Below are 12838 nucleotides of genomic sequence, written 5' to 3'. Positions count from 1 at the left end.
CCCTCTGTTAGTGAGAAGAAAATGTAACTTTTACAAAGTGGGGAGGATTTGGGCCCATTTTTATACCCATTTTACAGACAATTGATGTGGATCAACAGCCTAAAATTTCGGAATTGGTTTGTGATATTTCTCTTTCAAATGTCATTTTATAGATGCCCCTCGGATACATCCTTTGTGCAAAGTAATGACTCTCACAGCAGGAAGTAATGATACTGTCTCCAAGCAGAAGCATCCAAATTACGGGCACAATGAAGTTTGAAGACTCTGCACGTGGTTGTGATACTCCTTCTTTAAGTAGCAGTCAGGGACAGACAAAATTGCAGTCCCTGCATAGGAACCTCCCCACCTTTAACAGAATCTACCAATTCTCACCCACCGCCTACCTCTATCTACCAAATGGCAGCACTCAGGAAAATCTAATCAGCAATTCCTTGCTAAACATTATATTTCTGAGGGTAGCCCTGTCTCCATACTGTCTCACTACAGGGTCTTGGGTCTCCACCCTCTAGCTTTAAGGATACATGCAATTAACATCCGCTGATTGGGGGGAAGCTGCATCCATTCTCCATTTTGTGCCTTTCTGAACCACTGGCCATCAAAACTGGATCCCACTGGTCCTAACAAACACATTCACTTTGCACACATCTCATCATCATGTATGTGCCGTACATACACTGTAAAACCAAAAGGGATGATGGACGGAGTGTTGAACATTGCAAGCACTCACCCCAGTCAACTGATCTGGGTTTAATCCATCATCATTCTTTAGCTCACTCCACCACCCCAGTTTAGACATGGCCATATGCAAATCAGTCTGACCCTGTGCCTCATAGGAACAGTCCAGCCCGAACTGCCAAGCAATGTCTTCCCTGGACCGGAAACAGGCATCCTGGGACCGGTTTCTGGCTAATCAGCCGTCATCAGCCAGGCTAGCTTGAATCCAGTGGCAAAGTGAGCAAGGGACCCACGTCTGGGCATACCCTGCCATCTTAGGGCGAACAAAGCAAAACCAAAGGGGATGATGGACCGAGTGTTGAACATTGCAAGCACTCACCCTCAGTCAACTGATCTGGGTTTAACCCATTCTTTAGCTCACTCCACCACCCAGTTTAGACATGGTCATATGCAATCCATTCTCCATTGTGTGCCTGTCTGAACGAGCGGCCATCAAAACTGGATTCCACTGGTCCTAACAAACACATTCACTTTGCACACATCTCATCATCATGTGTGTGCCGTACATACACTGTAGGCATGTACTTAACACACACACACATATATTAGAGGGCAGCTCAAGGTCCTACACTGAATCAGAACTTTTAATCAAATTGGACCAGTAGGCCATACTCATTTTCTACACAGAAAAAAGTTCTGGACAGAACTTTTAATTCACAAAAATGGTTATGCTGACACCACTCCTTCATATCAACAACCCAAGACATGGATGGTGGGCTCATGTCATTAAATAGAGGGCTTACTTTGTGTCCCCCTTAAGGTAATAGAACCATTTCTGGACAGTGGAATTAGCTAGAAGAATCTTGGACCTCAGCACACACTCTAGAATATCATGATAACTGGGCCGGTAAAAATCAGAATACATGATTCATATGGAGTTGGGTCACTCGGAACAGGGGTACATGCCCATTTACAATGCAGGGCCCACTCCCTTCCCAAAAGGACAGAAGAGATGTTGCAGCTTATTTGCACCAAGCATATGGACTCATGAATTGAAAAACATTCTGAAAGAAGATCAGTACCTATTCACAGGGTTCGGGTTTCTACAATGCAAGAAAAAAGTGCTGCTGTAAATAGAGGTGGTTGTAGACTGTGGTGTTGCAACACCGGCACATATTGTTGCACTCCAGCTGCAAAGTTGAGAAATAACTGCAACAACAAAATGAGAGGACTCACATTGAGAAGGGAAAACACTAGGTTATTGTCTGCTATACACCCACTGCAACAAAAAGGGAAGGAGAGAAGAGATGATGGTTTGTGAATACAGCTGCCCAACGTGATCAGATAACACTGAGGAATCCCAAACCTATGCACTATAGGAACGGTGTGAGCTGTCCAAGACTACAATTATTAGGTACCCACCTATTATGCAAAAGAGCCTTCACCCACTCTATTTGAGGTATGCTTCATCAATGGGTTTCATCCTCGTATACAATACCAGTATGGGCTCTACCTCAGTGAAAGGGAGAACTTAAATAATGATTGGCTGTAAGGGGATCTAAGGATGCTCAAATAATACCTCAAGACTAGCCCGGGATCGCTTCACCAAGACATCTTTCTTTTGGGTCCCACTAGCAGGGGTAAATATAGAAGAAAGTGGATGCAGCTGGATTTTATTTACCTAAGCATCTTGCTCGTCTACATGTTTTAACTGTATGATTAACGGCCTCTACGGCTTTCATCAGAACTCACTTTTTTGTACCTTATTAGGGCAGTAAGCTAGTAGCACACATTTCATATAATCTCTCATATCAAGTTCCCTCATATAAAAGTGTCATTTTTGATCATAATATAACACTACAACCCGCCTTGCAAATTTATGAAACCTTCATTTTCCTCTCATACATTACTTTAGGTGATACTTTAGATGACAGGATAAGATACCCTCCCTAATTTTGGTGCACAGCTATTTGACTTCCTTATTGTCAAACATGCCAAACATTATCCAGGGTGTACAGGACTTTATCTCAATGCAGGGTGACATTATTGACCCAAAACGTAGTGCACAGCTGAACTCTTGTGTATAACCAACAGTGCCAGCCAGGGAAACTACTTTTCCCATGAACCTTGATAAACGCTGGATGTGCACGCGCAAGGCATGATGCACACGCGACACAATGGCTGGGGCTCTTCCTCAGCACCTGCTCATGCTTGATGCATACGGGCCATCAATACAGCTAACTACAAGAACTCAGAACTAATACAGGAAACAGAGGTAATATTTAGGTGTTTTTATAGTATGGTACCCTCAAAGAAGTAGGTGGAATACATTGAAAGTGTAGCTAAATAGCTTTCCCGCTCATTTTTACTAAAGTTCATTGTCATAAACATACTGTATTGAACCTGCAGGGGCTTGTCCACCCATTACACCGATGTGGCGTAACAATTAAAGACTTATGGTTAGAACCAACACATATGTTATTGGGGAGAGGTTGTGGCCTAACGGCTAGGGCGGTCGATCTGAAATCTGGGGAACCGGGTTCGAGTCTCGGCAATGACACTCAACATCCTTTGATTCTGGGCAAATCACTTAATCTTCCCATGCTTAACAAAAATGAGTGTGTCCTTGTGTAACGCAACTGGTGCTCATGTAAAGCAATCCGATACCCGATACCTTCGGGTCAAGTTCACGCTATATATAAGTCAGGAAAAAATATATATAAATGCTAGCACTTTGGCTTACAGTGCAGTGTGTTGCCCTTGTCTGTTTGCGTGGTACATGTGGTTAAATGATGTTTCTTACATTTTATGTCCCTTGGGTTACCGGACAGTAATAGGGGAGCATATGTGGTGTGTAAAACAGATCAACATATGTGCAAGGTGCCCCACCTATTAAATTGCATGCTAAGCATGGTTTTCTAAAGGTTATACGTTACATATTAGATCCATTGTTTGACTGGGCAACTACATGGGTGCGTATACTGTGATGGGAAATAAAGGGATACCGGGGTAGCCCTGAGGTATTTTTTAAGCATCTCACAACCAGATGTTATCAAATAAGTGCTCCCTCCACACTGAGGTTGAGCCCCCCCCCCCCAATTTTTATTATACCAGGATGAGACCCGATGATTAAGCAAGCTTTTAATAGCATGAGTGATGGTCCGAATACACAATAAGTAGGTACCTGATAGTTGTAGTCTTGAACATGTCATATCATTCCTATAGTGCATAGGTTTAGGATACCTGAGTGTTATATTCCTTACTAGAGTCACAAATATGACACAGCAACCAGTGAAGTGTGCATCTCACTGGGTAAGAGGCCCCTCACCATGGCCATCAAGGGGGAGCAGCGATTCGGACCAATCATCAATGATCTCATAGCAAAGGTCAATCAGGCCTAGTGGTTCCACACATTTTAAAGGTTTTTTGCCATCAGCTACAACTCCACAAATAGTTCTGCTACAAAACAAAAACCTGTTGATTCAAGGCTTTACAAAAGGCGGAGTTTGAAGTGGTGTTAGTGCCTCGAGTGATTCATAATTCCAGGGAAACAGGGGCCAACCTATTACATATCAAGTCAGTAATTACACTTTTTCTATACATTTCATGAGAAACACAACACAGTTAATGGCTGAATGTGTTAAAAAGGCTGAAGGAAAGTCAAGTGATTGTGCTTGAAATAAGAATGAGTTTCTCAAATCTACCCTTGAATTTTTATGATACCAATTTACAATTGAGGGGGCGTCTTCAGACCCAAGGTAAGTCATAAAACCAGCCAAAGTGTCAGAAATAAGGTGCTTTCTAGATACTGTAACATACCACTGTCAGTTGACTCTAATCTTGGAAACACTACTATCTGTGGTTGATGATGTACAGGGGGGGACCACACTGCCTCTCATCCCAGCACCATTTCAGCAACGCCTGATGACTTTTCTCTGCTCCATATTACTTTTTGCTCTCTACTGATGACGGGCTAAACCCAGAAAAACGTGTCTAGCGATAACAGCACCACCTGCACCAACTTTGGTGAAAGACTACAGCAACTTTGAAAGTAAGCGTACTGCATTTACCAGGATGCAATGGGGTGAACTGTGCTGGGATGAGAGGCAGTGTACTCCCCCTCCCCCCCAACCCCCTGTGTACAAGGTGTAATATAGCTGGACAAACCAACTTCAAACTGGCCTTCCAAGATATAATGGGCTGCACTTCTTGCTGACACCAGGAAGACATAATTTGATATAGGATGGGACAATAAGTTGGTAATGACAATGTGGGTTAGGAACTCTACTACTACAGCAGAATGACCAAGGAGGATGTGCACAAATGTAGTCCGACTCCAACGTACATGAAGCAGTGATACTCTCAGATAAAGGAGGCAGCATAATATATGCCTCTGTTATCTGTGTATGGGGTAATGTTGCTCTAGATCACAAAAGTAAACACACAAGTGTGGCCCAACAGCATTTACTGAGTAACGAGGGCAGCTTGGCAGACCTCCACCAGCTCAACCACAACATTCAGAACATCAATATCACCTTCCGCACAACATAGGTTGATGCAATACTCACCCAACTGGATCCCAAATAACACCAACATGCAGCAGACTGATAAGAGCATAAGCCAGTAGGCTTAGCTTTCTAAAGGGAGTACCATACAATCGGGAAACAACATTATTTATTATTCACAGTATTGTAACAGGCAACTTCTAAATGCTTCCGGAGCCTTGTTCCCTCACAGAGACACAATGCCAACAACAGCTCGACGTCATGTTATGTTATGTTATTAGTTTATTGAAGCGCAACAGCTGCCCCAGCAAAGAGGCGTCCCGGCGCTAGTGAGCGGTAAGGTGGAGTGAATGGAGCAGGCCAAAAGGGCAAAGCCTTAGGGGCAGGAGAACAGAAAGGTCTTTACAGCTTTACGAAAAGCAAGCAGGTTCTCGATGCCACGAATGGCAACCGGAAGGGAATTCCAGAGCCTGGCTCCCAGCACCCGAAAAGAGCGTCCACCCATACGGCAGAGCCTGCTTTTAGGGATGATTGCAAGGTGCTGACCGAGGGAGCGTAAATTGCGTTGTGGGACGTACAGAGTCAAAAGAGGGCGCAAAATGGCCGGGCTCTGAAGTTTAAGGATTTTGAATGCCAGACAAAGCGCCTTAAATTTGATGCGAGATTCCATTGGGAGCCAGTGCAGTTGTTTGATCGTAGCTCTGGCGTAGCATCTTCGGGGAAGGCCAACCAGGGTCCTAGCAGCTGAGTTCTGAACTCTCTGAAAACGGGCTACTTCCGTTTTGTTGGCACCTAACAGGAGGACACTGGCATAGTCTAAGCGTGACAGAATGATGGCTTGAACCACAAGCTGACGCATAGCGGGTTCAAAGAACCCCAAGATGAAACGAAGGTTCCTTAATAGGCCTACACAAGTCGCTGCCACTTTCTTGGTGTGGGTCTGGAGGCCCAAAGAGGGATCCATCCAGACACCCAAGTTTTTCACTGAGGCCTTAGGAGCAGGCATCAGACCTAAGGAGGGAGGCCACCAATGTTCATTCCACAGGGTCGTATTCTTCCCCAACAGCAGAATCTCCGTTTTACCGGCATTCAACTGGAGACAGTTGTTGGTCATCCAGTGCGCAACTGCTATTCCGTCCCTAAATCTTGTAGCATTGACAGATGGACTCTCAGAGAGTGTGACGACTAGCTGAGTATCGTCAGCGTACGATACCAGCGTCAAGCCCCACTCTCTGGCAATCGCAGCAAGTGGCTGTACATAAAGATTAAAAAGGGACGGACTAAGCGCTGAGCCCTGTGGGACACCCTGACCAATATGGTGGAACTTGGATAGAAAGGGAGGGGCCGAAACCCTAAAAGATCTGTCCTGAAGGAATGACTGAAACCATTTCAGGGCACACTACCTAATACCAAATTCCTCCAGGCGGCGAAGCAGGATCCCATGCGACACCGTTTCAAAGGCAGCGCTGAGATCAAGCAGGATCAGCGCTGCACTCTGACCGGCGTCGAGGATCTCTCGAAGGTGTTCGGTAGTAGCCAACAGGGCAGACTCTGTGCTGTGACCCGGTCTGAACCCATTTTGGGATGGGTCCAGGATGTCATTTTGGTGCACAAATTGTTCGAGCACAGAGTTGGCATGGGCTTCAGCGAGTTTAGCCACCCAGGGGAGGAGGGAAATTGGCCTGAAGTTCTCTGGTCTGGAAGGATCCAGGGTCGGCTTTTTTTATAATCGGGGAGACCCAGGCCTGTTTCCAAGCATCAGGAACTGTTGCTGTAGAAAAGGACAGGTTAAGAAGAGATCTAAGGGGTAAAAGAAAGAAATTCAGGGAATCAACAAATTGGGCAGGCCGCATAGGGTCCGCCGGGCTCCCAGATTTAACTTTTTTACAGATTTTAGCCAGTTCATCAGCATTGATCTCGGGGATACAGGCCAAGACCGCTCCCTTAGAGCTAGGGCAGGTGTAAGTACCGGGCTCAGCAGGGTGCTGCGGAAAGGAGCTATATATGGTATTGACTTTCTCAACAAAGAAAGTAGCCAGATCCTCACACTGTTGTGCCGAGGTGATATTGGTGGATGGAGTTCTACTGTTTTGAAGTTCTTGTACAAGTTTGAACAGACATTTGGTGGGGTTGGGGCTGACCTTGATTTCTTCAGCGTAGAAGGCGGCACGTACGGAACAGATGGCTTTATGGTAAAGTTTCACTTTGGCCAAATACAGCCGTTTATGCTCATCCCTATATTCACGCCTCCAGAGGCGTTCAGCTCTCTTACAGTCTTTCCTCCAGGCTCTGAGGGCATCATTGTACCACGGGTGGGATGGTGACCTTCGTCCTTTAGTCCATTTGGCAGGGACGAGGTCATCCAATCCCTTTACAATCCAATCCTGAAAGATGGAATATGCGGCGTTGACATCAGGCTCCTCTCGACCGGGAAACGTCCCCAATGTTGTCTGGAGATCGTCAGATTTTAGTTTGTGCCATGGTCTTTTTAGGACCCGGTTCAACCCCATGGTTTTGAAAGGTTCCCTGACCTGCAAGGTAGCTTTGATCAGAAAGTGATCTGTCCATCCCATGGATTTAGGGGTGTCGACTCTAAGCTCCAAAATATTAGAGAAAAGAGGGTCAAGTGTGTGCCCCGCCACGTGTGTGGGAGTATGAACAAAGGATTCCAGTTGCTGGGCCATTAAGTCACTTAAGAGATTCCTGATAGTAGCATCGTGATTCTGGTCAAAATGGAGATTTAAGTCTCCTAAGACGGTAAAATTGGATGGTCCAATTACTAGGGAGCTCACTACTTCTATTAGAGATTGAATAAATTTTGAGGCCGGTCCCGGGGGTCGATAGATATAAAGACCAGAGAACGTAAACTGGGGACAAAAAGCTATCTGGAATCTGGCACATTCGCAGTCGCAAATGTCAGCTCTAATAAAGGAGCATGTGTATTGCTCCTTGAAAATAACAGCAATCCCCCCACCTCGTGTCTCTCTGTTAATTAATTTGATCAGATAGCCATCAGGGAGAGTGAGATTTTGTAGGCTGATGTCCGTGTCATGCAGCCAGGTCTCGCAAACAAAAAGGGCATCAGGGGTTTCCTCAAGCAGAAGCGCCTGTATCTCTAGTGATCTGAAACATGCTGATATTTAGGATGATCAGATGTGATGACATGATTGGACAATGTTAAATAAAGGCCCTGAAAGAGGTGTTGAAAGCCAAAACTAACCAAGCTAGAAATTCAGCAAGAACATTTTGCCCAAAGTGTGCAAATTCTTTTGGTGTAATTTCACCTGCTACACTGCAGTGGCTCAAGTGTCTATATGTGGCTATTTTCCATAGCCAGTAGAGCAAATGTATGCTGCTGGATGGATTTCATGGGTTTTCCACTAATCAGACAAATTTCACTACACCGAAGTAGAACAGTTTGTTAGAGAGACCGCTGAGTTGGAGAACTCTCTAATATCAACTTGGGAGTTTCGTGGTTACGTTTTATTATACTACATACAAACTAAAAACATGTGTTGAGGAATAAATACATCTGATTGAACGGTTATTAGGAGCAATGCGGCTCTCAAAGTAGTTCCAGGTCACAGCTGCCTCACGGTCGGGGTTAACCTCTCCCAAAACCCTAAATGCTACAAAAGTAATTAACACAGAAGAGAGAACGTAATTTGCTCAAAGTCGCCCAAATAACAATACATCGAAGGAATGAATTGCGTCACAAGATTAAGAAAGAAAGAAAGAATATCATTTTAACTGCTACTTTTTCTCCTAGTTTTCGATAATGCACAATTCGTTTGAATATCTGTGGAATATTAAAACTCTGTGATGTATTGTTATTTAGACGACTTTGAGCAAATTACGTTTTACGGAGGGCCTCCCTCACATCTGTGTGAATTACATGCGTGGGAGAGAGAGCTTTATCATACTGTTTGTGCTGGGATCGGTCCCTGAAACAACACGCACGTGGTCTTGTCCACGCGCAAGAACGGACCCAGGGGTAGCAGTGGGAAAAAAACAGAAGTCCCTTTTGGAGTCATCGCAATCATGTGCACGGTCACACACCTCGGACCAAAGTCACCCTAGGCATAACACATGTCCAATGTTTTTGGGGTAGGCGGGCATTTGTTAAACCTTTACATTTTTTATTTTTCTGCAATCTGTCGTACCACTATTCGCATCTCAGCGTCAGTTCACCAGTTTAAATTACATGGTTACATTTTAAACCAGTCTCCCGAAATGTGTAAATCTTACTAATGCAGCACAAAATACTTTCTTAATCGATGGGATTGGACTACGGGAAAGGAGTTCAAAAAGTCGAAGAGCAGGGTCGAGGAAGGAAAAAATAAACTTTCCCAAATCCCCAAAAACATAGTAGCAAGGGAACCATTACTAACATCAGGGACCTACAGAACTGAGGTATAAATCTACCGTTCCTGTGGAATTATTTTCACGGACATAACATTGCACAAGAGAAAAAGAAAAACAAAATAGCAAAAAAAGAAGGCAACCCCAACAAAATATTAAAGATGATAGGGAACTTTTTTGCACTAAATCACGGCACCTCCGACTTTCTCCGATCGGTCTACGTAGTGACATTCCATACAGTACAGGGATGATCTCAGCTCATCATACTGTACTTGGCAGTGCCACCCTGCGTTACCCTGCTGCAGCCGGGATTCTGAACCCAGCGCCGATCAGTACTCACCGGCGGTGTGCTCGACTGCACCCCGGGGAGTCCTCAGGGGATCCTTCCTCCCCAGCCTGCCGCTGAGCCTCGCCTCCAACTGCAGGCTACTTAGTTGTCGAGCGGTAACCAAGCAACAGCGGCGCCATTTTCCAGGCGGAGGAGACGCCGGCCGGAAGGCGGTGCCCTTACTCCGTGTTTACATCACGCTGCAGGTGACTCTCCGTTTAGGATCCAGGGAAGAGGGCGGTCCATCTGGACCAGAGCTCGTTCGGGGCATAGGATCTCTCAGGGCAGTCACATTCAGTGAACTAACGTCACAACTTGGTGAGCCAATAAGAATCCCGAACTGGCATTCTTTCCTGTCTCGGAATGTGCCCTGACATGGATGCAGTGGCTAAAGCAAAGCACATAGAACTTCCATGATAGGATATTGAAGAGATTGAACTGAAGGTTTCCCAACAATCACGCTGGCATATCTTTTTAAAATACATTATCTGATAAGCAGGACGCGAGAGTGGCTTAAGAAGAAGTGGAAAGGGACAGCAGTGTGGATTGTTGGCAGTACTTTTTGGAAAAATAACCAACACTTTTTAACAATTTCAAGAGAGAGAAAAAGAGTGTGTGTGCGTTTTAGTCTGCGTGTGCATGTAAAAATCCTATGTGCATGTAAAAATCCTATGTGAAATCTGACAGACACCTCCACATACGCGACTGAAAGCACCTGCTCCCATTTTTTTTACTACAGGTTACGTGTAAACATTTCCCTTCTAAAGCTATGCCCATGTTTAACAGTTCCAGAAAGATTAAGCAGCTATACCATACAACTTTTTCTTTTGTCTCATTCTTAATACTTTCCTCTAAGCTTGTGTTATGGTTCTGCATCTGCTAAACTCTAAAACAGTAGCTACCTCATAAAATAAGCATTGTAAAGTCAATAGGTCTCACCTATGTAAGAGCTATTGGCTTTCCCAATGTGTTTTAGCCATATGGTTGCTTGTCAGCATGGCTGTAATGTACAGACCCCCAGGATTTAGCGATTTGCAAAAAAATCACGAAATAAGCACTTTTGTAAAAATGCAGCGATTTTTACAAAAGTGCCCGCAAAGTATGTAAAAACAAAAAACAAACTTCTGTTCTCCCTCTCTTTACTGGCTCTGTGCTGCCATTGAGCCAGTAAAGAGAGAGTGAGCAACAAGGCAGCAGGCAGCAGAGGTGTTAAATGCCTCTGCAGCCTGCCTTTGAAATGCACTTAGCCCCCTCCTGAGCAATAGCCTGCCGCCTCACATGTTTGTGTGCCCCCTGCTGGCTAACCCCTAACCTCCCACGTCTCCTATTATTTTTTTACCTACCCAAAACCTTCTCTGCTGCCACCCCACCCCCTCCCCTCCAATCCCTCCACCCCTGCTGTCCTGCAAGCCTAGGTTGTCTGATGGCAAAAAGAGCAGATTTTCTTTTTGTAATCTGCTCTCCTTGACATCAGACAGCCCTCCAATTCCAGGTGCTGTGCTGCTGGAGATTCGGCAAAGTTACAGACTGTGACATAGCACAGTCTCCAGCAGTGACAGAGCACAATGCTTCGGAATTTTTGTGGTGGGCACATTCTTTGCCCACCGCTAACATACAGCAACGTTTTAAGTTTTGGGGCGCACATTTTTGCTTCTTTTGCTGTGATATTTACCCCCCGAAGCCGCAAAATCCTGGCGGATCTGAATTTAGTGGGTATATGATAGTGGAGTGGAGTGGTGTGGTGTGGAGGGGAGTGGACTCTCCTGAAGTGGAGTGGAGTATTGTAGAGTCGAGGGTTGTAAAGTGGAGTGGCATCGAGTGGAGTAGAGTGTTGTAGAGTGCAGTGGTATAGAGTGGCATAGAGTAGAGAGTCATGGAGTGGCATAGAGTGGAGTAGAGTGTTGTAGTGTGGAGTGTTATAGAGAGGAGTGGCGTAGAGTGTCACAGAGTGTTGCTGAGTAGCAGTGGTGGCTGGTACATTTGAAAGTAGTGGACGTAAACTTTCTGTCATAGTGCACCATGGAGAGCAAGCGCAGCGAGCGTGCATGAACATATTAAGGGGGGTAATTTTGAAAAAAGAGTGGGTCAATGGTGCATTTTCAATCAAAGTTGAGAAGCAAAAGGATAATAGAGCAATTGTGACCCTTCTCCTTTATTTACTGTGTTCCTCCGCGGATGTTCAAAGAGCTCCTCAGCAATTGCAGACCCTAGTCCCTACGCCCTTTTTTGTTCTCCGTGCTTCACTCCCACCATTCACCCCAACATGTCCTGCTCTCAGACCTGGCTACGGCTGCTGCTGGAAAGACACGATCGGTGTCTGTGGCCTGCACACCACGTCTCAGGCTCCCTGCCTTATTAACACTGAAGACCTTGTCCCCTGAGTGCCAATGAGACTGAAGTGTTCACCCACATTTACATCCTGTGTCAACGCTGTTTTGGTGGCCTGACCTGGCACCCCCGAGGACAGCTGGGTATGAACAAATAAAAGGCCCATTCAGGAGCCCGAGAAAAGCAGGCAAAGAACATTCCAACACAGTTTTTAATTTTCAGGAATGACAGGGAGGCCGGGGCAATGGGAGAGGGGAGAGAAAGGGTAGATTAAGGAGGTGCTTGTAGCAAACCTCACTTTCCTGAATCTTGAGGAACTCGGACAAAGGGAACGTAGGCCTACACATCTCAAAGTGGCAGAAAGAGAGAAGGTGTGGTGGAAAGAAGGCGGCGAACGGGCCTCATAGGTGGTGTGAAGAACAGGGGGGAGAGAGGGGGGCTTAGGAGAATGAAGAGTGAACTAGAGAGTGTGGAGGCAGAGGAGAAGGCAGGAGAGGGCGGGGAACAAGAAGACACCAATGACAGTTTACACAAAGAAGAGAATGAAACTAAAGACCTTAAACGCCGACCTCCCATGCTTCAGGCACCATTGCATTTTCTTGCCAGTTATAGGACCGTTTTCCACATGTGTACCTTGGTG

General features: G+C 45.5%; 1 protein-coding gene across 2 annotated transcripts in view; it reads right to left on the bottom strand.

Moving 5' to 3' along the window:
• The window catches only part of CCDC178 (coiled-coil domain containing 178), a 1259352-nt gene extending 1249336 nt beyond the window's left edge, over positions 1-10016 (bottom strand). For both annotated transcript variants that reach the window (XM_078685673.1, XM_078685671.1), the window contains exon 1: positions 9883-10016. The gene's annotated coding sequence lies outside the window, so the exon portion shown is untranslated. The remainder of the gene's footprint in view (positions 1-9882) is intronic.
• Between the last annotated feature and the right edge of the window lie 2822 nt (positions 10017-12838).

The sequence above is a fragment of the Lissotriton helveticus genome, chromosome 4_1 (assembly GCF_964261635.1).
Source record: "Lissotriton helveticus chromosome 4_1, aLisHel1.1, whole genome shotgun sequence".
Classification (NCBI taxonomy): Eukaryota; Metazoa; Chordata; class Amphibia; order Caudata; family Salamandridae; genus Lissotriton; species Lissotriton helveticus.
The sequence above is the reverse complement of the archived record's forward strand: the minus strand, read 5'-3'. Positions and strand labels throughout refer to the sequence as shown.